Raw genomic sequence first — 27,868 nt, 5'->3', positions numbered from 1 at the left:
AGGCTCAAGACACAAGAAAAAACAATGTCTAAGTAGGAGTTTGAAGGCTGGAGAAGAGCAACGTCCCAGCCTAAGCAATAAGGTAGAAATCTCCTCTTACTTTGCCTTGTTGTTCTATTCAGGTCTTCAATTGATTGTATGAGGTCCACTCACATTAGGGAGGACAACTGGCTTTACTCAGTCTACTGATTCAAATATTAATCCAGAAACACCCTCACAGACACACCCAGAATGATGTTTTGCTATGTGGCTGGGTATCCTGTGCTCCAGTGAAGTTGACACATGAAATTTACCATCACACCTGCTCTCACTCTATTGATAAACCACATGAACAGGTCCTCGCGTCCTGCATTTGCCACATTTTCCACCCTCTGCTATGACTTTGCATGACTTTCTCCCTTTGAATGAAATGACTTCCCTTTTTGTCTATTGACTGTTGTTACCCTATTTATCTAAAGATCCACTTTATAGCCATATTATAGTGAAGACTCCATGAACTGACCTAGGCAAAATGAACTTTCTGATGCTCTGTTTCAGGAATAGAACCTTGTTTGTTCCTCTTTTTGCTGCACGAAATATGACTGTCTGGGCTAAGCTAATTCTCTGTCTTCCTCACTTTTCTGTGAGCTAGCTACTCCAGGGCAGTGTCTGTCAAACAATGTTATCCACCCCCCCCATCAGGGGATATTTGTTAATGTCTGCAGATATTTTTGGTTGTCATAACTGCAGTAGGGAATGCTAATGCAATATAACATATAGAGGCCAGAGTGTGGCTAACCAAAAAATGGCGCACAAGATACCCCTCCAGAATAAAGAATTATCTAACCAAGGTCTCCTTGGCGCTGTTTGATACTCTCGACAGGATAAGCCTTTGTGGTCAGGAGCTAGCTGTCCTGTACAGTGTAGGATGGTTAGCTGCACCTCTGGCTTCTACCCACCAGATGCCAGTAACAGCTCCTCTTCCAGTCATGAAACCAAACTTTCCTCAGACATGGAAAATGTCCCAAGTGGTAAAATTTCTCTACTAATGTTGAGAAAAAATAAATAAAATAAAAATAAAAAAACAGCTATGGAAAAGCCAAACTTGTAGAAACAGAGAGTAGAACGTCGACTATCAGGGCCTGGCAAGGGTAAGGAGTGGGTGAGTGGGAGCGGGAATGAGGGTACAAATTTCCATTGTTAAGTTCTGGGAATCTATTATACAGCATTGTGAGTATAGATAACAATACTGTACTATATACTTGAAAGTTTCGAAGAGAGATCTTAAATGCTTTCAGACAAAAAAGGATGGTAATTATGTGAAGTGTTGGAGGTGTTAATTCACACTACGGTGGTAATCATATTTGCAATATATAAGTGTAGCAAATTCACATGTTGTACATCTTAAACTTAATGTCAGTCATATCTCAGTATGTCAGTTATATCTCAGTAAAGGCGGGGGGAAGGACACATATTGTGCACAAGAGCACCTGATTAGGCAAGATGGTGAAAGGCTTAAGAAAATGAACTCTGGAATCATAGTGTCCTGGGCTTGAATCCCCTCTGCATTTAGTGCAAGGAATAATGAGCCATATTTAACCTCCCCAAAGTCTGGTTTTCATCTGTGACCTGATACCCTAATAATACTATATGACTCCTATGTAGTTGGGATAATTAAATTAGTTAATATATAGTGTCTGGTAAGTGGTATGTGCTCAATAACTGTAGCTATTGTGATAGGCTAAGAGAAATGTTACCATAAAGGCAGGTGTATTTACCTTATAAATGCCCTTAGTCACTTCATTTCAGAACACCTGTAAAACTCAATATTTGCACCAAATATCTCAGCACAGAAGTACTGTCTGGGTTATATTTCAATCTTTCATGTGTAATTTTTGTCCCCTTGAATACAGGGATTACATTTTTGCTTTCACCCATAGCGTAGGCTATAATAAATATTTGTTGAATTGAAACTAACAAGAAAAAATATCACCACTTTAAAAATTGAGTGTAGCTGTTATATAAATAATTCTTCTTTTGTCTGTCTCACTCTATTACTGTTATGAGTAATTTTCCTTTTATCAATATTAAGTGCATACAGAGGCAGCACATAAAATGTCAATTTGTAGGGTCACGGCATACTGCTACAATACCATGACATAATGCAATGAAAGACGAAATTTGGGACATAGATGTCTGTAGGAGGTCCAAAAGTTATGGAAAAATGATTCCAATTGTACAGACCACAATCACAGGATTAAGGGAAAGCAATTGTCACTTGTACTCTGTGCTTATAACAAGAGTCAGAATGTGCCAGATGCACAGCTTGTCTGCAGCTGTTGTCATTTGAATCTTTTGTACAACATCCATTTTCTCTCCCAACTGTGCAGGATTTATAAGTGCAGAGAGTTGATCAGAATCACTTTTGTGTAGAGAATTCTTGTATAATAGCTCTTAGATTTAAACCATGCATAAGAAAACATAACCCAGAAATAATTCCACACATACTGCTTAAGCTAGCACAGATGCCTATGCAGGATTTAGTTGGATACAACTTTAAAGTGCTGATTAGGTCAGGCTGTGGGCATTGCCAACTAGAGCTGGAAACTTATGAATTGCTAAAATGCCCTCTTTGGGTAAGTGCGCAATTTAAATACAGTCTTTATATGAATATTAGCAGATCAATCTCTACCTAACAAATGTGTATTTTCCACTATACATTAGATTTGCAACGTGCTTTTACTAGACAGTATTATGTAGACCATATGATTGAAGAACATATGAATGTGCCATATACATAACATATTTCAGGACCAGAGACTGTAAAAATGACCATGTTATATTTGTTCCTATCATGTTTGTAGGTACATATCATCTTTGTTATATTAAAGATTTAAAGGGAAGAATGAAGGGGGGGTAAACAGAAGGGGGAATGAACCTTGAGAGACTGCGGACTCTGGGAAACAAACTGAGGGCTTCAGAGGGGAGGGAGGGATTGGGATAGGCCGTGATGGGTTTTAAGGAGGGCACGTATTGCATGGTGCACTGGGTGTTATATGCAAGGAATGAATCATGGAACATTGCATCAAGAACTGGGGATGTACTGTATGGTGACTAATATAACAAAATAAATATTATTTAAAAAAAATTAAAAAATTACTTTACATTTCCAGACTAAAATTATGTCTCCCATAAATCAGCAGCTCATCTATTTCACTTTATTTTTGTCTCCATGCCCAGGCAAGCAGCTCAAGAGAATATTATAAATATTAATTTGTGGTTTGATCAACCTTGATAGATGCTTGCTCTAACTAAAGCCAACTCTAAATCTTTTGTTTAGATTAAGTTTACTACTCCTTTTTTCTTCTTTTTTCCATATTCCATGAGACTTTTATTTTAATCAGGAAGCAATCAAATCTATATACAGTCTAGAAACAGTAACAAGGCCTCAGTTCATCTAGGGTGGGAATGGAGGTAGGACAAGGAAAGCATCCAACATGGCACCTGGATAGAGGGACTAAGCATTGTTTAGCAGCACGGAGTGCAGGACCAAACAAAAGGAGGCTTGTTGAGTGTAAGGCAGGGAGTCCACTGCCTGGCAGGCTGAGCCTATCTGCTTGTCCCACAAAGCAGGCAGAGACATTGAGACTACTCACATGGCCAGCTTTCCCCAGAAGAAGCCAACACTTTGAACCAGTTTGGATTCCCTGTCAGCAAGTCCAAATCTTCACAGTGCTGTCCACAGTCCTTGAGAAGAGCCATCCCTGGGACATAGCCATCACAGTCACATTGCCCCGGTTTTACAGTACCGTCTGTGTATGCATGACATCGTTCCTACTTTAGATCCTGAGGGACTGGTCATAGCAGGGGCTGAAGACTTTGGTCCAGTAGGGCATGAAGAGCATACACAGTGCCTGTGGACGGTCAGGGTCCACACCTGCTCATTAGACTCCGAATCCCCCACATATCCCCCACATGAATAAGTTCTAGATACCATAGACAGTGTAGTGTTTCACCACATGGATAGATGTTGCCACCAGATGTCTGTAGGACATGGATGTAGTTGAGGGTCTAGATGTTCCAGGTCTTGTTTGGTAGGAGCCACTATATAGGTACTTCTGGGTGGCTGTTAGGGCCCATACCCAATGGCTGAGGCCCAGGAGCTTCTTCAACTCAGCTGGGTGCCCAAGATGTTGCAGACCTTGACAGCCTTCAGAGAGCCTCTGAAGAATATTCTGCATGAGGAAACCAGCATTCACACTGTGTTGTCATGCCTGGATTGTGTTCATCTTCTGCAGGATGTCTCACAAGATTATGGTATAGTCTTCTGAGTTGCTATAGAGCTTGCCCCCAGCATGTGGAATGCTAGCACAAAGCCATCATGGCCCTCCAGTGTCTTCTGGCACTTACAAGTGGTACGTGTGTCTCACACATTGATGGTCTTATTGGAGAAGCCACAGGTCACCTGTGGAATGGAAGCAAAGGCATCAGACAGGGCCCTGGTAACCCAGGGAGATTCCTTTGTACTGAAGATCTGCTAAAGGTCATGGGATTCTTAGGATTCCCATGTTTAGACATGCATTGATGCAGGTCAGCAGGTCTGTCAACACTGGCACATCTCTCTGAAACTCCATGATGCCCTTGCTGAGCTTGCTGGTTTTCATTCAGGATATCACATTTGATCTTGATGCTCTTCACCAGCTTCTCCCAGAGCTTGCCCAGCATAGAGCTCAGGAAAGCAGCTCCTGGCTCTTCCACACTAATACCGTGTGCATTTCTGGAGTAGTATTCTGTCTGCTGCAGAAATTCCTTCAGGCCCTGGAAGTAGCAAGTCTCCTGGTATGTCTCATATGTGTCCTGGTTCCTAGTGAACCATGTATCTGTACTTGGGGTGGGATACTGGATGTGTTCACACTCTTTGAGGTGGGCTTCCGGGTTCATCTTAAGGAAAGGTGGGCAGCGGGGGTTTTAGGGGCACTACACAGGTCTGTAGTCACAGCTGCCCTTGTGGTCCTTCCAGGGACTGAGCTTACTGGATGAAAAGCTCCTCGATCTGCTTCACCCAACAATGTCGTTCACCACCACCATCAGCTTCACATTGCATAGGACACATCTCTGTCTGCAAGGTTCATCTTTGAAAGAACATGTGCCCACGCATGATGTCACAGGATCCTTGAACACAGCAGTACAGCTGGTGGAGGGCTTCTTCAAGGGGTGCTCTACAAACACCGGTAGCTCCTGTTCTTCCATTCCTCCTCTGCCTTGGGTGGTGAGAAAGTGGAGTGAGGGGACATGCTGGACTCAGTGCAGCGAGGTGACCAACATGGCAGTCTGAGTGGCGGGGTGCTGATTGAGGGGCATGCTATCTTCCTCATCCCATGGAGAATAGGCAAGTGTACTTTTGTACATGCAGGTCCCATCAACTTTCCTGATAGTGCTGACAGCCAAAAAGGCAGCTTGAACATTATTTCCATTCTGGTCCTGGTGGCAATGTCTGGGGTGGGAAGGTTGACAGGTCCCTCAGAGAAGCAGTTGCAGTGCGCACTCTTGCCTGGGATTGTGCACTAGAGAGGCAGCTAGAGTCTAGTCTAGAGGACTAGAGTCCTCAGGTGACGTGTTCCCCCCTATAGCTACACATTCTCCCTTCTTGTGCCCAGTGGCCACTGGCCAGAAAAGGGCTTAAGTTTACCTCTAAGGATACTGAGAGTCTTCTAACTGGTACCTTCCTCCATAATATATTTATATACTGTTCACGTCCTGTTTCCTTTGATAATTATCTATTATAGACAGGTTCCAAAAAACTGCATTGCTATTTGATTCTGGTTGCCAGAATTGCTCAGGTTATGAGCATGAACTAATTATTTCTTCTCTCTGGTTCAATAGATTTAGAGCTAAAGTCACATTGTGCCCTAGATTCCTAGAGTAACTCCAATAATATAGTCAGATATCTATAATGAAAAGCTGTGAGTTAATTATATCCAGGTAGCCTCTTCCTTCATGCTGAGATAGCATAGGAAGTAAAGGTGCATGCATTGGTAGGAGGTACAGAGAAGGAAGTCCTGGGGATAGTAATGTTTCACAGTCTTTGTTTCTGGATGCATAAAAGCTAACTTTTAATTTGAAACATGATGGGCAACATAAAGTGTATATTTTGAATTCCAATTACTTTTCTAAGTTACTCAAGTGAGTTGACTTTTGAAGATCACCATCCCACTATACACTGTCCAACAAAAAAACCAGTAATCTTCTTTAATCCCAAGCACTATTCTATAACAAAGAATTATCTGAAACGTTCAACATAGATTTTAATCTAAAAATGTAACAATACAGTCTCTATCATATATTCCATCATATATGCTTTTTGTTGCATATAATCAGCTTAATGGGTCTCTACGTAACTTTAAGGTTTTTTCTCTATCATGCAAGATACCAGCAGAGATAATGCTTGCTTGCTTTGAGTTTCCATTCCAAGTTCTAGAGAAACTCAAAGCTTCAGCAATGAGCATATATCTATTCCATTCTAATTCACTGTATTTGGGGGAATCAGGGACACGTAATATAATCACAATTGGCGTAAGTCTTTCTTTGTGGATGGCAGTACTTTTCACAGTAAAGAGGGACATTGACAACTATCTTGACAAGCCAAAAATATCTAATGAGAGTATGCACTTTTCATTAAAGAGCATTAGTTATATTATTTTCATTGCCAGCCCACTGGAATATATTTGATTGATAAATGTAAGGATATTTTATGATCAAAGATTATACAGATAAAATTGTAGGACTGTCGAGATATGAATACTGAAAATGATGATGGGCAGCAGTAACTGATGTCAGAAAGTAGTACCTGAGTTCACAGACAAGGAGGTTGGTGATTCCAAGGAAAAATAAAAGTGGTCAATTGTTTTCTGTGTATTCATCCAATCTGATTAACGCCAAGGAGAGAGAATCTGTTGCTCATATTTATAACTGCTGTGCTTTTGAGTGAAAATAACTATTTTTAATAATGCCCTGTTACATATGCATTCAAATAAAGTATTTTTCCCTGGAAGATGATCAAATTTCAGTTATTCTCATTACATTCCAGGCATATTTTTGATTTATACATATCCAACTAATCAAGAAAGTACTAAGCAAGGACATGTAATTTGCTATGACTATTCTTTTAATGATTTGAATTTTTTATTCATGAGGTTCTCTGACAATGTAAAAATAATTTCATAATAATGATTCTTATATTTTTTATTAAGGGTCTTGTAGCTTTGTTTTTCTTTTTAAATTTTACTTCTTTGAGTGAAAACTTAGAAACATTACCCCAAAAGGAAAAACAGAAATAATGGTCCTTGGTGCGCCTGGGTGGCACAGCGGTTAGGCATCTGCCTTCGGCTCAAGGCGTGATCCCGGTGTTATGGGATCGAGCCCCACATCAGGCTCCTCTGCTATGAGCCTGCTTCTTCCTCTCCCACTCCCCCTGCTTGTGTCCCCTCTCTCGCTGGCTGTCTCTATCTCTGTTGAATAAATAAAATCTTTAAAAAAAAAAAAAGAAATAATGGTCCTTAAGGTCACATTTCAGTAAGTGACCGTCAGATTTTCTTATCAAGTTTTATTTCAGAACCTCTCTTTAGGAATAACAAATTATTTGATAATAGTGATAAATAAAGATGCATAAACAGCTAACGATTTGGTCATTTCAACATATTCCCCCCCCCCAGGACCAGAAAGCTATTTACCCAGAATCAAGCTAAAGAATCAAGATCCAGAAATGATTAATAAATGTTGCCTTTCATTTAAATATTGCCTCTATACATATTTTAATGAAATAAAATTAGATTTTCTAAATACAAATGTTAAAATATTAATAAAAATTACATTTAAATATATTGACTTTTTCCTTATGAACTATTTTGATATACTTGTTTAAATAAATATTTTTGCTGACCGAGTATTATCACACATGAACTCATAATATACTCAACCAAAAAAGAATTTACAGATAATACTATCCAACCTCTTCATCTAGCAGATGAAAAAAGTGACATCCAGAAAGGGCATGAGAAATTTACAGATAGAAGCCAGATGTTTTGACTTCCCGTCAAATACATCTTCTGTTATACATATTGCAGTTTCATGAATCAACAATTTTCATCGAAATGAAATGCCATGAAGGCCCAATATTAAAAATACTTAACCATTCTATCATATGTGATTGATGATTTTGGTGGCACATGAACATTTTGCAACATCCCTGGGTCATTACTCTAAATATTAATATGTGACTGTGTGTAATTCTATAGATAAATTGTTGTTTGGCAATGTACTTTGGAATGTCAGTAGAACAATAGTTTATTTCACCAAGAAAATTACAACTTTTTTTTCCTCCTGTTTCATAGTTTACTATGCTTATAGGTTATAGTACTTGAAATAGAACCTATGTTTATTCTTATATTTAAATCCCCCTTACTTTTGGATGGTTTTTAGATTTCTTGCAGTAACATTATGTGGTTGCCTTCAAAGTGGTGACTTGCTCTTACCCCCCTCGCTTGAGAGGTTCATCTTTGTACAGCCCATCGTCCCCTCTTCTTACACAAATCATAGGACTAGAAGAGTAATGCTTCTGTCTATTGTGTAATACATATTCCTGTTAAAAAAATGTGTTTGTTTTGCATGGCAAAGATAAAAATGACCTTTCTCAAGGGATTATTGTGAGGATCACATGAAATCACAGTTATAAAGAGTAAAGTATTACTTGTTCTGAGAAGATAACAACATTCACTGCCTCTGTCACTGGACCTAATGAAGACGAACCAGAGCAGCACGGGGAAATATGTAAGATTCCGCTGGCCCAGAGAGTGGCCAGTGATGAAATCCTCAAACATATCTCAAACGCATCTCATTTAGGTCACAATAGATACAATTTTCTCATTCAAATTTGTATCCCAAATTAAAATCCTCCACATAATGAAACATAATTATAACCTGATGAAAAGGAAATCTGACAACTTCAGCAAAAATGAAGGGCATTTTCAATGACCTTTACCACTGTCTAAGGAATTTGTCTATTGGGCACCCATTAAATTTTTGACCACGGAATGTTTTGCATCTTGAGACTGTCAGCATCCTGCCCATCACCAAAGGAATGCCCTGTAACCAATATAATTAAAGCAAATGTGTACCGAGATTTTAAATTTATGTATCAACAGGTGCCCCAGTATAATAAATATAAAAGAGTACTATAATCTTGATCAAAGATTGTCTACATTTTTAAAAAGGGAAATAACTTTTTCCTGCAACAGCACTGTTGTATTTTAAATAGAGAGTCAGTTATTATTCCTTAATTTCTATTTCTATTTCCTATCTAAAGGCTCACCAACACCTGCTAGGATGCTGGACTCTTAAAGAAAGCTAGAAAAGCAGAGTTCTTTTATGATTACTATTATTAGCTATTTCGTTTCTGAAATTGGAGAAAAATAAAAGAAGAATATATGAGCACCAATTTAAAGAGACTGCTAAAAGCCACAAAGCTAAAATACTTAGTATGAAATTTAAATATTTATATGCTACAGGATTCTTTTGAATAATAATTATCACAACCTTGAGTGCAGTGCTAATGTATCTAAAATTGTTTTCATTTCCAGACTATGCTGCAGGGAATGCGTGAGAAAATAAATAAATAAATAAACAGGCATTAGCTCTAGAATCCCTAGGAAAATAATAAAGGTAAATCAGTCACCCTTCTAATTTCAAATGCTTCACAAATTATAAAATATAATCCAAATACATATCAATTAAATATATGTCTGTTTTGTATTCCATATCTGTTCTAGAACTATATATGCACGTTTGTGTATATGTGTCCACATGTGTACGTGTGTGTGTCTATAGGTGAATTTGGCACATAGTATGTTTGCTAAAGACTACTAATGTAATAAATTTCTAAGGCAGTTTATGATTACTCTATTTGGAGCCTAATTATGTTACTTAAAGCCATTACATAATCTGTAGCAAACAAGGTTGGTGCCCCCCCAACCCCTCCAGTCTTCTTTACTGGGCAGCAGGGCCCATTTCTCAGCTGCTGTGGTTGTTGGCTGATAGTAGCTCAATGCTGCACTCTTCCCCTAAGAAATGGTTTTAGCTAAATTGAGTCACCTAAACCAACCAGAAATATCCCAGCTTCTTCCTCCCCCTGAGCATGCATAAAGCCAAGGACTGACAGAAATGGGGGTACAGAAAGCTAGCCACCATCCACCAAGGTTTGACAACCTCAGATTGCCATTCATGCTCCCTGTTGGGTCAGATTGAAGCTAGAGATCAGCAGAAATCAAATCTTTATTTAGCCTTTTTTTCTGCTTAATCCTGCATCTCTCACACTCTGTTTTAATGGCAGAGTTCCATCACTGTATTATTTTCTCAATAATCCTTCTTTTAGGCTCTGGTCCTAGGGAAACTGAACCTGAAAACAATTCAGCTACCACTGTGTGCAATATGAGGACAGCCAAAATCAGATGTTTTGAGACGTCAAAATTTGCAAAATTTGCAAAATTTTGTATAGTTATTACTTAATTGTCTAAAGAGCTTCTAAAGAAGCTTATGATTATGGAAAGTTTATGAGAACAATCCCCATAGGTCTCTCATGTTTCTGCACATCTTGAAACCACTTTTCTTCAGGACTATCTTTTATTATTATTAACACTTTATTTTTTAGGACAGTTTTAGGTTCACAGCTGAATTGAGAAGATACAGAGATTTCCCATATACTCCCTATCCCCACATATGCACAGCCTCTTCCATTATCAATACCCTTCGCTGGAATCTTTTCAGATTGGTTCTTTCACTTACTAGTTTACATTTAAGATTCCTCCATGTCTTTTCATGGCTTGATAGCCAATTTTGTTTTAGTGCTAAATAATGTCCCATTGCCTGGATGTATCACATTATATTTCTCCATTTGCCTACTAAAGGACATCTTGGGTGCTTCCGCCTTTTGGCAATTATGAATAAAGCTTCTATACATATCCATGCACAGGATTTGTGTGGACATACATTTTCAAATTCTTTGGGAGGTAACAAGGAGCATGATTACTGCATCATATAGTAAGAGTATGTTTGGTTTTGTAAGAAATTGCCCAACTATCTTCCAGAGTGGCTGTGCCATGCTGCATTCACAACAGCAATGAATGAGAGTTCCTGCTCTCATTCTTCTCAGCATTTTGTGTGGTCAGAGTTCTGGATTTTGGCTATTTTAATATGTATGTAGTGGTATTTCATCATTGCCATCATTTGCTTTCTTTGATGACATATCATGCATGCAGAGCATCTTTTTATGTTCTTACTTGCCACCTGTATAGCTTCTTTTGTGAGGTGTCTGTGAAGGTCCTTGTCCTATTATTTGTTTGTTTGTTTTCTTATGGGGAAGTTTTAAGTGTTCTTTTGTTAATGTTTTGGATGACAGTCCATTTGGTACGTCTTCTAAATTATCTTTTCCCAGTTTGTGGATTGTCTTCTCATTCTCTTGGCATTGTCTTTCACGGAAGTTTTTAATTTTAATGAAGTCCACCTTAACAGTTATTTCTTTCATGAATCAAGCCTTGTGTCAAAAATGTCAGCACCATACTCAAGGTCATGTAGATTTTCACCTATGCTATCTTCAGGACTTTCATAGTGCTATACTTTAATTTAGATCTATTATTCATTTTTAAAGATTTATTTATTTACTTGAGAGAAAGAGAGTTGGGGGGAGAGCCGACTTTCCACTGAGTGCAGAGCCTGATGCAGGGCTCCATCTCAAGACCTGGATCATGATCCCGAGATGATGACTTGAGCCGAAATCAAGAATCAGATGTTTAACCAACTAAGCCACCCAGGTGCCCTAGTCTGTGATTCATTTTGATAATTTTTGTGAAGGGTATAAGCTTTGTACCTAGATATATCTCTTTATTTTTATATATGTGGATGTCCAGTTGTTCTAGCACCATTCTTGAAGAGACTATCTTTTTACTGCCTTTATCCCTTTGTCAAAGATCAGTTGACTATATTTAGTAAGTCTGTTTCTGGGCTCTTCATTCTGTTTCATCGATCTATTAATCTATTCTTTTGCTAATACCACACTTTCGTGATTACTATAGCCTATATTAAATCTTGAAATTGGGTAGTATCAGTCCTTCAATTTTGCTCTTTTGCTTCAGTATTGTGTTGCCTCTTTTGAATCTTTTGCCTCTTCATTTAAACTTTAGAATTGGTTTGTTGCTATCCACAAATAACTTTCAGGGAGTTGGATTAGAATTGCACTGACACCTTGACGATATTGAGTATTCCTATCCATGACATGGACTATCTCTCCATTTATTTAGCATTTTGATTTCATTCATTAGAATCTTGTAATTTTGTTAATATATATCTTGTATATATTTTGTTAGACTTATACATGAGTATTTAATTTTTGGATGCTAATATAATGGGAGAGTTTTAAGTTTCAAATTCCACTTGTTCATTATTGCCTGTAATATAGAAAAGTGGTTGACTTCTATGTATTCATCTTGTATCCATTAACTTTGCTATAATTGTTTCTTAGTTCCAGATTATTTGTTGATACTTTTGGGTTTTCTACATAGAATATCATGTCATATGTGATCAAAGACAGTTCTAAGCATTCCTTCTATGTATGTATACCTTTTATTTCCTTTTCTTGTTTTGTTCCATTAACTAAAACTTCTAGTACAATATTGAAAAGGGATGGTGGGAGGGCACTTTTTTTGCCTTGTACCTGATGTTGGTAGGAAAGTTTTGAGTTTATCACCATTAAGTATGATGTAAGCTGTAGGCTTTTTGCTGATATTCATTGTCAAGCTGAGGGAGTTCCCCTTTAATCCTAGTTTACTGAGAATTTTTATCATGAATGGGTGTTGGATATTGTTTAATGCTTTTTCTGCATCTACTGATATGATCACACGATCTTTTTTTTTTAGCCTATTTGTGTGATGGATTACCTTAATTGGTTTTCAAACGTTGACCCAGCCATTCATGCCTGAGATAAATTCTACTGGTTTGTAGTATACAATTCTTTTTACACATTGTTGGATTCTATTTGCTAATATTTTGTTGATTTTTTATCTATGTTCATGAGAGATACTGGTCTGTAGTTCTTTTATAAAATCCTTCCTGGTTACAGTTTTAGGATAATTCTGATCTCACAGGATGAGTTAGGAAGTATTCTCTCTGCTTATGTTCTCTGGATGAGGTTGTAGAAAATTGGTATAACAACTTCTTTAATGATATAATTTCCAGTGAAGCCATCTGGGCCTAGAACTTTCTGTCTTGGAAGGTTATTAGCTTTGGACTGTCTTTTCAAGGAGTTTTGTAAAGTAAATAACTTTCGAAGTTGTTGGGAGTTGGTGACTCCCTCCAGGGCAGAGTACTGATTTATTTACTGTCCAGTATAATGAATATAATGTCTCCATCTCAGATAAAGCTAATATAGGTTCCTTAAATTTAGGGTTTTCTTATCTGAGACACAAACTCTCTGCATGTGCAGGCATCCATTAGTGCCACTTTGCATTCTTCTCTGGGACTTAGGGGGCAAGGGAAACCAACGCAATCATGGAGTTCATGTTGCTGCCATGCTCTAAGTAATAAAATCCCACACCTCCAACCAGGGAGTCTCTTGTATCTGCCTAGCATCTATAAAATAAGATAGTTATAGGGAATACTCTCCCATGTTTTGGATAATATTAAGCATCTTTAGAACCTCCTCAGGCCATGAGGTAACTAAACGATGAAATAAGGAAAAAACATTAGATCTTTCATGGTTCTTTATAAGAAGTAGCCCCAGAAATATAAATATATGTTATCTAACAAAGATGAGCGTACAGAGATCTCAGAGACTATGCTAACACCACACCCACAGAAACATTCAATAAAAGGTAATATAGAATGAACACAGTAACACAGTATTAAGATGTCATCACAAATTTGATGATCAGAGTGACAGTCAGTTGTTTAATGAGATCTTCCAACAAGGATGAGATCCATTAGAGTTTTATTAACAAATTATGTATAAAGAAATTTGCTTGGGGTAAAAGTTTCTTGTTTGACATCTTGAACTCTAGAGACTTTTTATCCTCATTCCTGCAGCATATGGAATAATCAAGACGCTAGTTCACATGAATTTAGACTCTGGTTTTTGTACATTTTTTTACAAGTATGTTGGCCAAGCTGGTAATTATACAATGCATATAATTGTGACATTAGATGCTACCTACATTTTTCACTGACTTATATTCCTCATTTGAATTTGAGGGTTTTTTGTGTTGTTTTATTTTTTGACAGCGGGACAACCATGGATTTTTTTTTTTAACAATACAAACAAGTCTTTTATTAGAACAGTTTTAAAAAAATATTTAATAGCTTTTCATTAAAATCAGATAAAACATGAATGAGAGCAGACAATTATAACTTTTATCTGTTGTTGGTCAGAAGGCTGCACTGAGTTTTCTCACAGACAATTTTAAATCAAGATTTAATCATTCTGTTTTCCTGATATTTTAGAAACTGCAAGACTCTTAGAGGAAAACTGACTTAAGACACGTGAAGTCCTTGAAGAGTTTAGCTCTGAGGTTTACTCCCAAAGCAACCTGAGGCAATGTATTCATACTCACTGCGTATAATGGAAAGAAACTATGTTAAAATGAATTTAAGGTCATGTCCAGCTGTAGCATCCTGTGATGAATCCAAGACCTAAATTGCCAATTATAGTATTGTTTTAATGAAGAATCATGGTGCATTTATAGCTGATTTTGGAATGAATACGAGTAAATGCTGGTATTACATGTAAAATTAAATTTAATATAGTTGGTAATATGTATGTATGAGCTGTGCATGATAGAAGATTTAGAAATTAAAATAGAAATGACACTTGAATGATGACCAAACATATACCTAAGGACAAACAATGGAAAAGGGTCCCGGACAGAATGGACATAGGCAGAAGAGTATGGAAGTCTGGCATGTCTAGGAACTACAAGTAGTTTAATGTTACTGAAACATAAAGTTTGAGTTAAGAAAAAGCTGAGAAGAATTTTAACATATGGGCAGAGGCCATGCCATGAACATTCAATGAAAAATAGCTTAATTTTTATTGTGTCAGCAATAGGTATCCACTGAAGATTTTGAGGAGATTAGAGACATATTTCTTACTTTCAGTCCTTGCTAGCAAAATATGGGAAGTAAAGGAAGGAAGGCAGACAGTAGGAAGGAGGAACAGTCCTCTAGAGTACAGAATGATTCCTGCTGAGTGTAACCTAAAGAACACACATTGCAATCTTTCCCACCAGTTAACCTCCTGGTCTCTTGCTATAGGGGAACTGGACACACTCACACAGCATGTGGTCAATCCAGGGTATTGTTTTCTACTAACTTTCTGAATCTGGTATATATAGATAATCACTCTCTCTTTCTCCTCTATTTCTTAAATTTGGTAGGAGCTATTAAGAGCTTATACAAATGAGTTATTTAGCATGATTTTGAACTCCCTAGAGACAAAAATGCTGAACAGGAATATTCTACCCAGAACGGAGTCTTTTTCTGTGTATACTTTATTAGGAACTTTGAAACAGTCTTTAAATCATTTGCTAAAGAAGTCTGTGATAGATAATATCTAAGACCGAGGCTCCCCTCTTATATCAGAGCATAACTAACACCAACCTTTGAATGCTATAGTAAGATTCTTAAAGGCTCTGAGGAAGAGGAGGCAGGTGCCATGTCCAGATGCAAAGGTGGCAAGAAGAAGCCCCTGAGGAAGTCCAAGAAGCAGGCCAAGGAGATGGATGAGATGAGGCACTGAAGCAGGAAGAGGAGCAGAGCAGAAGCAGAGGAGGAGCAGGAGCCGAAGAAACTGGAGGAGCTGAAAACAAGGGTCAGATGGAAGGGCGCCCGGGACACAGGTGGAATTAAGAAATCTGGCAAAAAGGTAAGCCTTGTGCCTGAGGAAAGGGTGATCCTTAATTCCATTCCTGTTTCAACATCTGGATTCCCTGTCATAGCATCTGTTGCCACTTATAGCTAGAACAAAGAGTTGTCTTAGATCCTGTGGTAAACTTTTGTAAAAAAAACAAAACGAAAACAAAAACTAAAAACAAGCAATCAATCATAAAAAAAGAAGATTTTTAAAAATCTGTAACTTTTGATGATACAGTGCTCATTTGTAAACGTTCCTTAAAACATTCTTTTTTTTTTTTAAAGATTTTATTTATTTTTTTGACAGAGATAGAGACAGCCAGCGAGAGAGGGAACACAAGCAGGGGGAGTGGGAGAGGAAGAAGCAGGCTCATAGCAGAGGAGCCTGATGTGGGGCTCGATCCCATAACGCCGGGATCACGCCCTGAGCCGAAGGCAGATGCTTAACGACTGCGCTACCCAGGCGCCCCTCCTTAAAACATTCTATCTTACTAAATAACCCAAATACAGATTCTAAATAGATTATAAATAGAATAAATAGAATTTAAACTACTTCAGTGAAAAGAATCAGTAAAGCATTAAGTGTTCATCTTGTATCCCATCTCTGTTTGTGTCCTGATTTAAAAACTTGATTATATTATTATATTATATTGATTATATTATTTTAATTAGTGTTAATTAAGCATACCCAGTTGTAGGGCACTAGTAAAAAGTATGAAATCCTAGGTTCCAACTCACACTCAATGAGTTAGTAACTCCTGGGCAGGAGTCTTAAAAGCAGAATTAAGAATATAATTTATATACGTCTTAAGAACAGAGATATTTAAAAACCAATTGCATTATCTCATTCATCATTTACAAAGGGTACAATGTGACATTGTAGCACATCAAAGAAGCTAATGAATAACATTTCCTTATGTCCTTTGCTTATAATTTACAAGAGGGTAAATAATGGAAATAGGAATAGTCATAAGAGCAAAGAGAATGATATGTATGTGGTTTGAATGAGGTATGGGGAACAGAGATGAAATGGTGAATGGCAGATTGGGCAATTACCTGTCCCCAGAGTCCCAAGGAAGTAACAATGACATTTCTTTCTGAAGGAAAGTATCGATCTAGGTTATGGATGGCAGTAATAAATATCACTGAGTCAAGAAGCAATCGCTAAGGCATCTTTTATTCCCCTTGCTCAGTTGACATAATCCACTAAAAACCAAGAACCAGTTGTTCAGCCCCTCAATAATTTTGTAGTTAAAGTCATATTTTTCCATGGTGTTTAGTGTTATGGTTTGTAGGACAGACACAGAAGCCTTTCTAAACTTGAGATAGATTATGTGTACTACACTGTTTGATCGCTTCTATCTGTCACTGCATCTTAAGGAAAAGAGGTTATTTTGACAGGATTTCTTCTTTTAAATCCTGGCTGAATGTGGCCCAGTAACATGTCTATGCAATTTGCAGTGAACAACTTACTGTGTATTTCTAAATAGAAGGATGGTGATCACACTTAAGGATTCGTGCTCTGCAGGTGATTTTTGTTATGTTGTCCTTTTACTTCTTGATCTCATAAATGGTGACTAGGAGTCCTCACCTCAATGCCTTGAAATAATCATTTTCAGGATTGCTGGTTTTTTTTTGTAAATAAATTTAATTCTTGATGTTCATATTTATTTTGTTCATATTGTACAGAATAAAATGATTGTTAAAATTCTTTCTGGCTTTTGGTTAAGAGTTGCCTTAGCAAGCATTGTAAAACAGAATTATGAGAGATCTCCCTTTTAAATTACATTTTGGCATGAAAAGAGGAAGGAAGAGCAGAACCTATATTTGAAAGAGAGAATGGTGTGATAACAGATTTATTAAAGACTCCTCATTGTTGGAGACAACCGAAAATTTTAATAAGTTGGTAATCTGCAGAAGTGTGGTACTAGGGTGTTTTACACCTATCATCTGTCCAGCAGATAGAAGATAAACCAAAGCAGATGGAGCACCAGGATCTGTGAAAAATGCCTGGAGTAGTCTGTAGGTGATACTTAGTAAAATTAATATTTAGAGAAAGAGAAGTCAAAGCTTTAAATTGATAGCAATATTCATTATGAGCCGTAAAAGTTTCTTTCTTTGAAAATTTGCTCTATAGATTATGAATTTTAGTTTCTCATAAAGAGCAAATAAAATGTCTTGTACCGTTTTGACTCTAAAGAGTTAATTCATTTTACAAAAATAGTACCACAACCCTCCCTGAATCAAGCCACCTTTATCACCAACCAGGCGACAGCCCCCAGAGGTAGAGTGAAGCATTTGAGAATTTTAAAGCCTGGCTATTGCTATCTCTGAAACACAGACATTATTAGAGATGGAAATATTATGCCTTTCTACTCATCCTCAAGGTTATTTGTATTTCTGTGTTAATGTGTTGTCTACTGATGTTCTAATTATCACCTTTCGGCTTAATAAAACTGCAACCTTGTTTTCAGCTAAATCCTATCATTTTTCTCCCTTTTTTCAAAATCAGGCAAACTGTTTCAGTTTGATCAGGTCCCTGGGTGTTAAAAAGAGCTAAGTTTAACAAAATTAAAGTAAATTTCCAAAACAACTCTAAAGCTAATCATGCTGGGTTAGTCCTTACCTCATCACAGATATCCACAATTATAAGAAAAGAAGATAAAAGAAAACCATTTAAGTGCCGTGTGTGTGTGTGTGTGTGTGTGTGTGTGTGCGCGCGCGCGCCTTTATTTCAGGTTCAGAGGAGGCAAGTGGGTAATGTGTTTTACTATATTCCACCACCACTATCATCCCTCTTCTGTAATGATCTGGAATGTCTTACCACCACTGGATGTGTTTATGGAACTATGGGTTTTGTTTTTACCATTTTTGTTTTACTTTTTTAAAGTTATGTGTCTATATATTCAGTGCAAAAGTAAGAACATAATGGGTGTCTCATAAGTCATAACTATACCAGCATATCAGCAAGTACGTAACTACAGGATCACAATAGATCTGTGAGTTTCCTTAGCTACTAATGCAGGTTAGTTCAACATGCACTCAACCTGGCCCTCAAAGACTCCCCCAGGCCACCTCATTTTCAGGTGGAGTGAAAGTTACTGTCACTTTCAGGAATTTGTGGCCCCACCTAGAATGGATAGCATCATATTGGGACCACTGCTTTTGCATAGGGCTGTTTCTTATCTCAGAGCGAAGGGTGTTTACTGTTTCTTTACCTGATGATTGACACAAACTTGAGGAAGCCTAATGGCTTGATTATGTCTTTGTATGATGAAATCTTCCAACATTTGGGCCATGTCTTTCCACTTTTCCCCTCTGAGTAATTCTGATTCTTTGCTGTAAGCATGGTTCCCCAACCTGATCTTTAGATTCTCATCCTCATTATATTTCCCAACCTGAATCTGTCATTAGTCTCTTCCCTTTAGGGCCATTATTCCTTGAAAGTTTTGGAAAGCCAAAAAAACTATACAAAACAGAACAACAATATAAAAACACATTAACCATCATCTCATATTAGGCAGCTGGTGTTTTTTTTTTTGTACTATTTCTAAATGCATATTTACAATAGAGTACATACAGTTATATTTTCCTTCAATATGCTATAAAACCACAGATTCCTTCAGTCTTTATAATAATTTTAATACTTATACATATTATCCCTTCATTATGGATTGTTTCCACACTTCAGTATTGTACATGCTCTGCAATTAAAAATTTCATACATATAGCCTTTTTGTTATGCTAAATGCTTTTCTTAAGAAAAATTCTCAACTGTGTATCAAAGTTTGTGGCAATTTTTACAATGTTTGATAGGTATAACAATCCTTTCCCTTATATTTAAATATTCATAAACATTGTAAAAAATAATATAGTATAGTGAGTTTTTTACCAAAAAATAACATTGCCAACTCCAGTCTCATTTCTGGGAAGCAATAATTTTTAAAAATTGTGCTTTAAGACATGGTTGTTTCCTCTATTTAACTGAATATGTATAATGCTAATTTTTAATTTGCTTCTTACTATTTGATATAGTTAATGAATTGCTTGCTATCAAAATGAGGAATTTTTATTGATACAAACCTCACCTATCTTTCCAATATTAAGTCATTCATCTAATTTCATTCAGTTTTAAATAATAATTAAATAAATTTAGATTTTGTATTTCATCTACTTTATACTATGCTTCATGGACTCCCACTACAAAGAATAAATACATGAACCACCTTACCCCTCTCCTCTCTCCATTTTTTTTCTTTGTTCCCTCTCTTGAATTCTGTCAAATGCAACTATAATTTTACATTATCAAGCTGACAAGATTTTAAGATTAGCTTAGGAATCTTCATTATAATATCTGTTGTAGTAAAGCTTTTTGTTTTATTCTAATCATTGAGAAATAATTAGCAAATATTTATTAAAATATATATATATGTACATTTTCACTATAAAACCCCACAATATACTAGGATTGCATGTTTTTTCCATGGATTAATGTGGCTTGATCTGTGCTACTCTAAAATATTAGGTTTTCATTTTACATGCAACCTGTTGTTGAAAAGCATGACTCAGTATGTTTGAATGTATAAGTATATATGTATATGTGTATATATATGTATATGTGCGTGTATACATACACGCACATATACATATGTGTACACATATCTATTTGTAGGTTGTCTGCTTACTTCATTGAATTCTAGAGTTTATGTTTGCACCTTTTTATTATTGTTGAGAGTGAAATTGTATTACTGTTGTCCTAAGTACTTCCACTTAAACTTATTCTATCTAATGACTTAGTTCATCCCACTTTAGAAAAAGCGCTATTCTACTATTTTTTTCTTTTTCTTTTTTTTTTTAAGATTTTATTTTATTTATTTGACAGAGACAAAGACAGCCAGTGAGAGAGGGAACACAAGCAGGGGGAGTGGGAGAGGAAGAAGCAGGCTCCTAGCAGAGGAGCCAGATGTGTGGCTCGATCCCACAACGCCGGGATCACGCCCTGAGCCGAAGGCAGACACTTAAAGACTGCACCACCCAGGTGCCCCTACTATTTTTTTTCTTAAGATTCTTCAGAGACATCATCTGAAACTTAAGGCTAACTGTGAAAGCCAGATAGTCTCTTGGGGACATGTAAAGAGCTTCTAATTCCTTGTTGCTGGAGGATAGTAAAAGATGAGGATTAGGACCAGGTTTTAATTATAAGGGTAATAGAACTACTTACAATGTCAAATTTTCAAACCGTACAATACTGCTACTCCAAGATCACAGCTGTGATTTTGAAGAAGTAAAACAGAGACTTGGCAAACAGGTACTCTTGAATCATACACAGAAATATATTGAATTTCCAGATTTCCCTGAATCTCTTGGGCCCTCAGAAGTATCTCATGCTTTCCTTTTAAAGTTTAGTGCTCTCTTTATTGAAAATGATTCAAAGACCTCTCAAGATGACATTGACTCCACTCCATACTGACATTCACCTTTTTTTCTTCTCACCAAAGCCATAAATAGGTTAGTTACACAATGCCCTAGCAAGAAAAATGGTATTCCTCCTAAAAGTAGAAGCATACCTAGGGTGTGCTAGGGGAGAATTATGGGACTAGATACCTGGATCAAGAGAAGTAAAGCATAAATTTGGATAACAAAGTATTAATTCACATATAAGCATACTTCTAGGACACAGAATTTAACATGCTAGCAGGAAACCAAGGAGACAGTATTAACTGCTGGCCAGGATGGCTCTTGGAAACTTGGATGATATGATGGGCTATATTAGAGAAGTAGAAATTCCAGAATGACCATTGTAGGTGGTGGAAAAAGGAATCAAAAGGATCTAAAAGTCAGGCATACTACCTCTTATTGTGTTGTGTGGAACAGTTTGAAAACATTGCTTATCAATAAAAACATTTTAAATGCAATGTGGATGACACTAATATCACTGAGACCATCACTTGGTGGCTTTCCTCTGCAGGCTAGGGCTGAAGGTAGGAGATGCTGTTATAAAAACAAGACCCTTTACATCAAAGTGGATAATAGGATTTTTTGAAATAATGGAAGATAGGAAGTAGTGATTAACCATCAGAAACAAGGCAGATACAATGACAAAATATGTGACAAAAGTCAGAGTGGAAGCCAACTTGACTTGAACCTCAGAGAGTTATGGAAATGGTTAATTGAACAAGGCCTTCCTAGGGTTAAGGTAGATGGGCAGCTATAAAGAATGCTCAGTCAATAGAATTGAAAGCAACCAAGACAGAATATAATAGTCCTTTTTCTGTTTTTGGACTTTAGTTCATATTCAGACCACGAACTTAGTGACTAAAGTAAAAATCAAGATTCCAGGACGAACAATCCCAAAACATCACATTAATCACAAACGGATCTAAAGTCATTTACTTGGATAACAGTATATTCAACAAGAGTGAATATCCAGACATTTTAAGGGTGATTCAACTCAAAATATAGTCATGACCACTACAGAAGCAGGAACATAATGGTATCAGGTAATAAATGAATTCTTAGACCAAGCTTTTTCATTTCCCAACTCCTGAGTATATAATTAGAATGAATATTCTCGCAATTCTCTACCCCCAACTTCCCCCCGATGACTCGTGCAACACACACCATTTCCATAGGTAATGGTTTGAGGACTATGACAGTAGGACAGCCAAGTGGAAGAATTTGAATTGATTCCTTTCATAACCATTAAAGGAAGAAAGAAAAATATAAAATATAAAGATCACATCCCAGAGATCTGGTAGAGATTTCTACCAACCTTAATATTGAGTTAGTGGTTCCCTCATTTCTCCATCCAATTTATCTTTCCAGCCCCAAAAATCTAGACATATACTGCATGTTGACAGTAGACTGCCACAAGCTCAACCAAGTAGACATGTCAAGTTCAAATATTGTGCAATTGAGTATATTTGATACAGCAGATTAATAGGGCCTCTGATAAAATATATGCAGCTTTTCATCTGCTGAATGCCTTATTTTCTATCTGTATAATGAATGAGGACCAGGGATTTTAAAATTTAAGTAGGATAGATAACAGTCTACATTTCTAGTCTTGCCCCAGGGCTATGTCGAATCTCCTACCCCGTCATATTTATAGTTGGAAGGGGCATGCAGAGATCATATGAACATTCTATAAACATCACCTTGGTCTAGATGGCATATTGTTAACTCCACTGGATAAACAAGAAGTGGCAAATCCAGTGTAGAGTTTGTTAAGATACATGTTCTTCAGAACAACTGAGCCAAATTTTGGGGAAGAGCGCATTTCTTCTCTGCAGGATAATCACACAACACCACATCAGTAAAATTTTAGGGGCATCTACTGAGGCATGTTGGAACATTCCCTTCAATGTGAAAGAAAAATTATTTCATCTTGCAAGGCCCACATCTAAGAATGAAGTAAAAGCCTCTCTTAAGTTTTACTCTATAAAAACAAATAAGTTGTTTGTTTTGTTCATTGCTATATCACCAATGGTAGAATACTGTTTGGAACATGGACATCTGGATTCTCGGGTCTTGGAACATGGTCTGATGACATAGTATTCACTCACTAATACTTGCTGTGTGAAGAAATAAATGATTAAATAAAGATGTAGTATCCATATAAAATTTATATTATTTAGCATTCCCAAAGGAATACGTTCTTTTTCTTTTCCCATTTTTATTTTAAAATTTCCACTGGACTGTGTCTTATACTTCAATGATAGTGGTAACAATGTAAATTAAGCTGTTGTTGAAGAACCTAAGGAAACCTGCAACAATTATGTTATTTTATTTCAGAGATATTTCTTTGGTATGTATAATTTGATGCCATGAGTTGATACTGATGAGCAGGAGGGGGAGGAGGAGAAGGATTTACCCCTATTAGTCTCTTTCTTTTTTTTTAAAGATTTTATTTATATCTGTTTGTTTATTTATTTATTTATTTAGAGAGAACATGTGCGTGAGTCGGGGGAGGGGCAGAGGGAGAGAGAGAAGAGAATCCCAAGCAGACTCTGTGCTGAGTGCAGAGCCTGATGTGGGGCTTGATCCCACGACCTGAGATCCTGACTTGAGCTGAATCCAAGAGTCAGATATCAACTGACTGAGCCACCCAAGAACCCCCTAAATATATTAGTCTTAGGCAAAATACAGACCAAAAGAATAGAAAGATCTCTTTATAGCTTGATTCCAATGCCAATATGATTAAATAGTCCATTATTGACCCCTTGACCCTCCTTCTTGTCTGTATTAAGCCAACATAATGAATGAGTATAAACTAATCACAGCCAATTCTAATAAATCTTTATCTGCTCACATGCTTTCAGTGAGAAAGAGTCAAAAACAGATGGAAAGTGGATGGTCACAATGTATTTTCATATATTTAATAAAGTAGGGACACCAGATTTTTTGCTCTGTATTTGCTAGGGGAAAAAATGTACCTGACCTGCAGTTACTGATCTAAACCTGCTGGCAAAGATTACCAAAGGCAGTTTATGTTTAAATAGGCAGGGCCAGCTATAAAACCTACCTTAGGTTTCCATATACTCTTTAGTCCTTATTCATAATATATTCTGTAGGAACTCAGTGGCCTCTCAGTCACAGAGGATATGTTGCTAGTCCATGAAATTGATATTATGAAATTGATATTATTATGTTAATTAGAGTTGGTGAGCAGGAAGTCAAAACTATTCTATTTATTAAAAAGAACTATTCTACTTATTGATAGGACACATAAGTGCTAGAAAGCAGAAAACAAATCTCATAAAAATTCAGGAGCCCCAACCTCTCTATAAAATATCTGTGTATGCAGTGGTCTGTGGCATGTAAAAACACTGTGTTAGAAAGAGACATATTGCTGCCTCTGGTCCACCTTACCACTGAGAAAGAGGCAAATCTCCTAGTGGGCTTTTTTTGGTTCCTGGACTTTACACCTACCTCACTGAAAGGCTTCTAGTTTTGAGCGGAGTGCAGAGCAAAAGAAGGATTTGCATCAAGTCAGTGATATCATCCAAGCTACTCTGCCACTTAAACCATAGGGCTAAGAAGACACAGTGGTTCTTGAAATGCAGGAGTCAGATAAGGTCTATGTATAGAGCATTCACCAGATCACTGTGAGTGAATCCAGCAAAAAGTTTTAGAGTTATGAAGTAAATATAGGTCATCCTTAGCAAACAGTTGCTTCATGAGAAACAACTTCACGCTTGCTATTGAGTCATACATAATACAAACATAATGTGTGACCATGGACCATATCACGAACTGGAACTTCTCTTAGCCTCTAATGCCATAAGGCTGGCATTAGCGTTCTATCATCAAGCAGAAGTGGTACAAATTAAATAAGGCTTAGGCATGTCTTAAAGGAACAAGTAATTTGAATGAACAAGAAGTTCAGAATACATGTTTCTTTCTTCTTGTCCATTAATTTCCCATCTCTCACTCCATGCCAGTACCCTCTTGAGATTATTGTGACCAGAAGAATACAATAATTTAGGTTTTAAAATACATAGTTCTGCATATTTTACTGACAACAAAAAATAAATAGCTCTAGCATTACATCCTCACTCAGGGGTAGCCCTAAAAACATGAGTGAGGAGAGATCCTCTCATTTTTCTTAGAAGATGAGAAGACTGAGATATGCATTTCACTATCGATCAGTGATGGCTAATGGTTTGGCCATATGAACTCGACCGTGGAATAATTTAAAAAGAAAAGTGGTAACAAGAAAGACTAAGGAGATAGCACATGGATTGACATCTCTGAATGGCCTCAAAGAATCACTTAATTTATTTAAGTAATTTAGGTATTTGCTTAAGTATTTGTTAATTTAAATAATTAATATATGTGTACTATAAAAGCTTAATAAGAAACACAAGAGAAAGATTTTAATAATTTGCTGGACAAGATGACCCATTCTGTAGAGATCAGCCAGTCTCCCTCCCCAGTCACCCCATTCTTTTTCAAATACCACAGTAACAATGTGTCTGCAGAAGCAGAGATGTGGCCTTGGAATTTATATCATGTCAGCAATGTGGACCTTGAAACATTCAGGCCAATCTGCTTATACTAACTGTAGTTTCCGCAGCCTCACAATAACAGAGACAAACAATGAGCCCTTTATATAACACCATACCTCAATAATCACTCACTCTCTAGAGACAGGGAGTATATTTGAAAACTTCCTGAAGGAAGAAACATGTTTTACTCTCTCTAGAATGAATACTTAATGTGCATCCATATTTTCATTTCCTGCCTACAATACTTTCTTCCGTATCACCATGAGAAGACATACATGTATACTCACTATCACGGTATTTCACACAACACTTCTATTAATGGAAATAATTTTAAAGTAATGAAATATGGCATTTGGCTCATTTTCATAGAATTTATGGCTGACCCTTGCACACTGCCATTCTGAAGTAGCTAGCCTGATAAAATGTTAGAATGTTCTCTCTCTCTTTTTTAAGGATATTTATTTATTTATTTATTTATTTATTTGAGAGAGAGAGAGCATGAGCAAGCACACGAGTACAGAAGGAGGAGCAGAGGGAGAGGGATGAGCAGACTCCGCAGAGCTCAGGATCATGACCTGAGCCAAAATCAAGAGTCCAACACTTAACCAACTGAGCCACCCAGGAGACCCTAGAATGTTTTTTTGAGTAGTAAATCACATTGGAAACTAGGTGGCATGTGGCAATGTTGAGGTATTGATCTTCAAGAAGCAATGTATGCTCTGAATTAGTGACTGTTATAACATGCTGTTTCTCCTAGTAGAATTTATGTATTTAGAAATCAAGAGGCAGAAAAGGGACTTTCTCTTATCATTATTGCCCCTAATATTCCACTAACAAAAATTTCCCTTCTCCTCTCACCGATATTACATTTTGCTATTTTAGAGAACTTCATTTCAAGGTGAGGAATACCAGTCATCAGGGTCCACAACAATGGATCCAATAAACTATAAAATGAGCTGGTCACTTAGCCACTTTAATCTCATGCTATTCAACAAACAGCTAAAAAAAAAAAAAAGTGATCTGCTGTACTAGTGGGAGTGACTGATGCTAATTATCCAGGGAAAATTTGATTGCTTCTAGAAAATTGGAGCAAGGAGGCATATGTCTGAGATTCAAGTGGTCCTTAATACTCCCATATAGTTTGTTAAAACTTAAAGAAAATATACAAACCCCCCCAAACAGGCACAGCTCCTAATAACACAGCTTCTTCAGGAATATAATTTAGTATCACCCATTAGGAAAGAACCACGACTAACTGAGATGCTTGATGAAGGCAAAATAAATATGACGTGGAAGAAAGCAATTACACATACCCTCTAGGACTATGTGGGCACTTACAGAAAAAGTTTTATTATTTCATCTTTTCTTTGATATGAATATGTTTGTGTGTGTATGCTTTCATGTATTTGTATGACAGTGCCTCTTCTTTTTTCCCCTTATATTTTTCTGCTGTTTGTCATAAGTTGTATTGATAGTGGCTAGACATACATCTCAGTCTTCAATTATAAAAGCGAAAGGGTGAGTGTGACAAAGGTAGAAAAGCAATGGTCATCACCCAATAATGGACACTAAGCATTACTGTATATCTAGTTTTAGGGAGGGCAGTAGTGTGGTTTTGGTTATATGAGGCATTGTTGCCTTTTTGTCTAAGTGAAAATGTCTGAGAGATGTGTATGCATGCCAAGATGACAATATTTGAATTGTGTTCGATTGTATTATGTGAACTTTGCTAAACTAAAGACTACCTTTCAAGGAAGCCAGTAGAATGGTCCAGGTTAGCATCATCCCGAAGAGTCCCCCTAGAACAGCAGCCATTAGACATCTTAGAAAATCATCACTGTTAAATATGGTTAAGGGCAAACTGCCACATTGATCAATGGTTTCAACATTGTTTTCCTGTTCTCCATGTTTTATCCTGCTTCTGTCTTTTA

General features: G+C 36.9%; 1 pseudogene; it reads right to left on the bottom strand.

The window, feature by feature from the left end:
• Positions 1–3,689: 3,689 nt before the first annotated feature.
• Positions 3,690–27,868, bottom strand: part of LOC100467145 — a 103,316-nt pseudogene continuing 79,137 nt past the window's right edge.

Source organism: Ailuropoda melanoleuca, chromosome 7, assembly GCF_002007445.2.
Source record: "Ailuropoda melanoleuca isolate Jingjing chromosome 7, ASM200744v2, whole genome shotgun sequence".
NCBI classification, from domain to species: Eukaryota; Metazoa; Chordata; class Mammalia; order Carnivora; family Ursidae; genus Ailuropoda; species Ailuropoda melanoleuca.
Note: the sequence above shows the minus strand (reverse complement) of the source record. Positions and strands in the feature narration are given on the sequence as shown.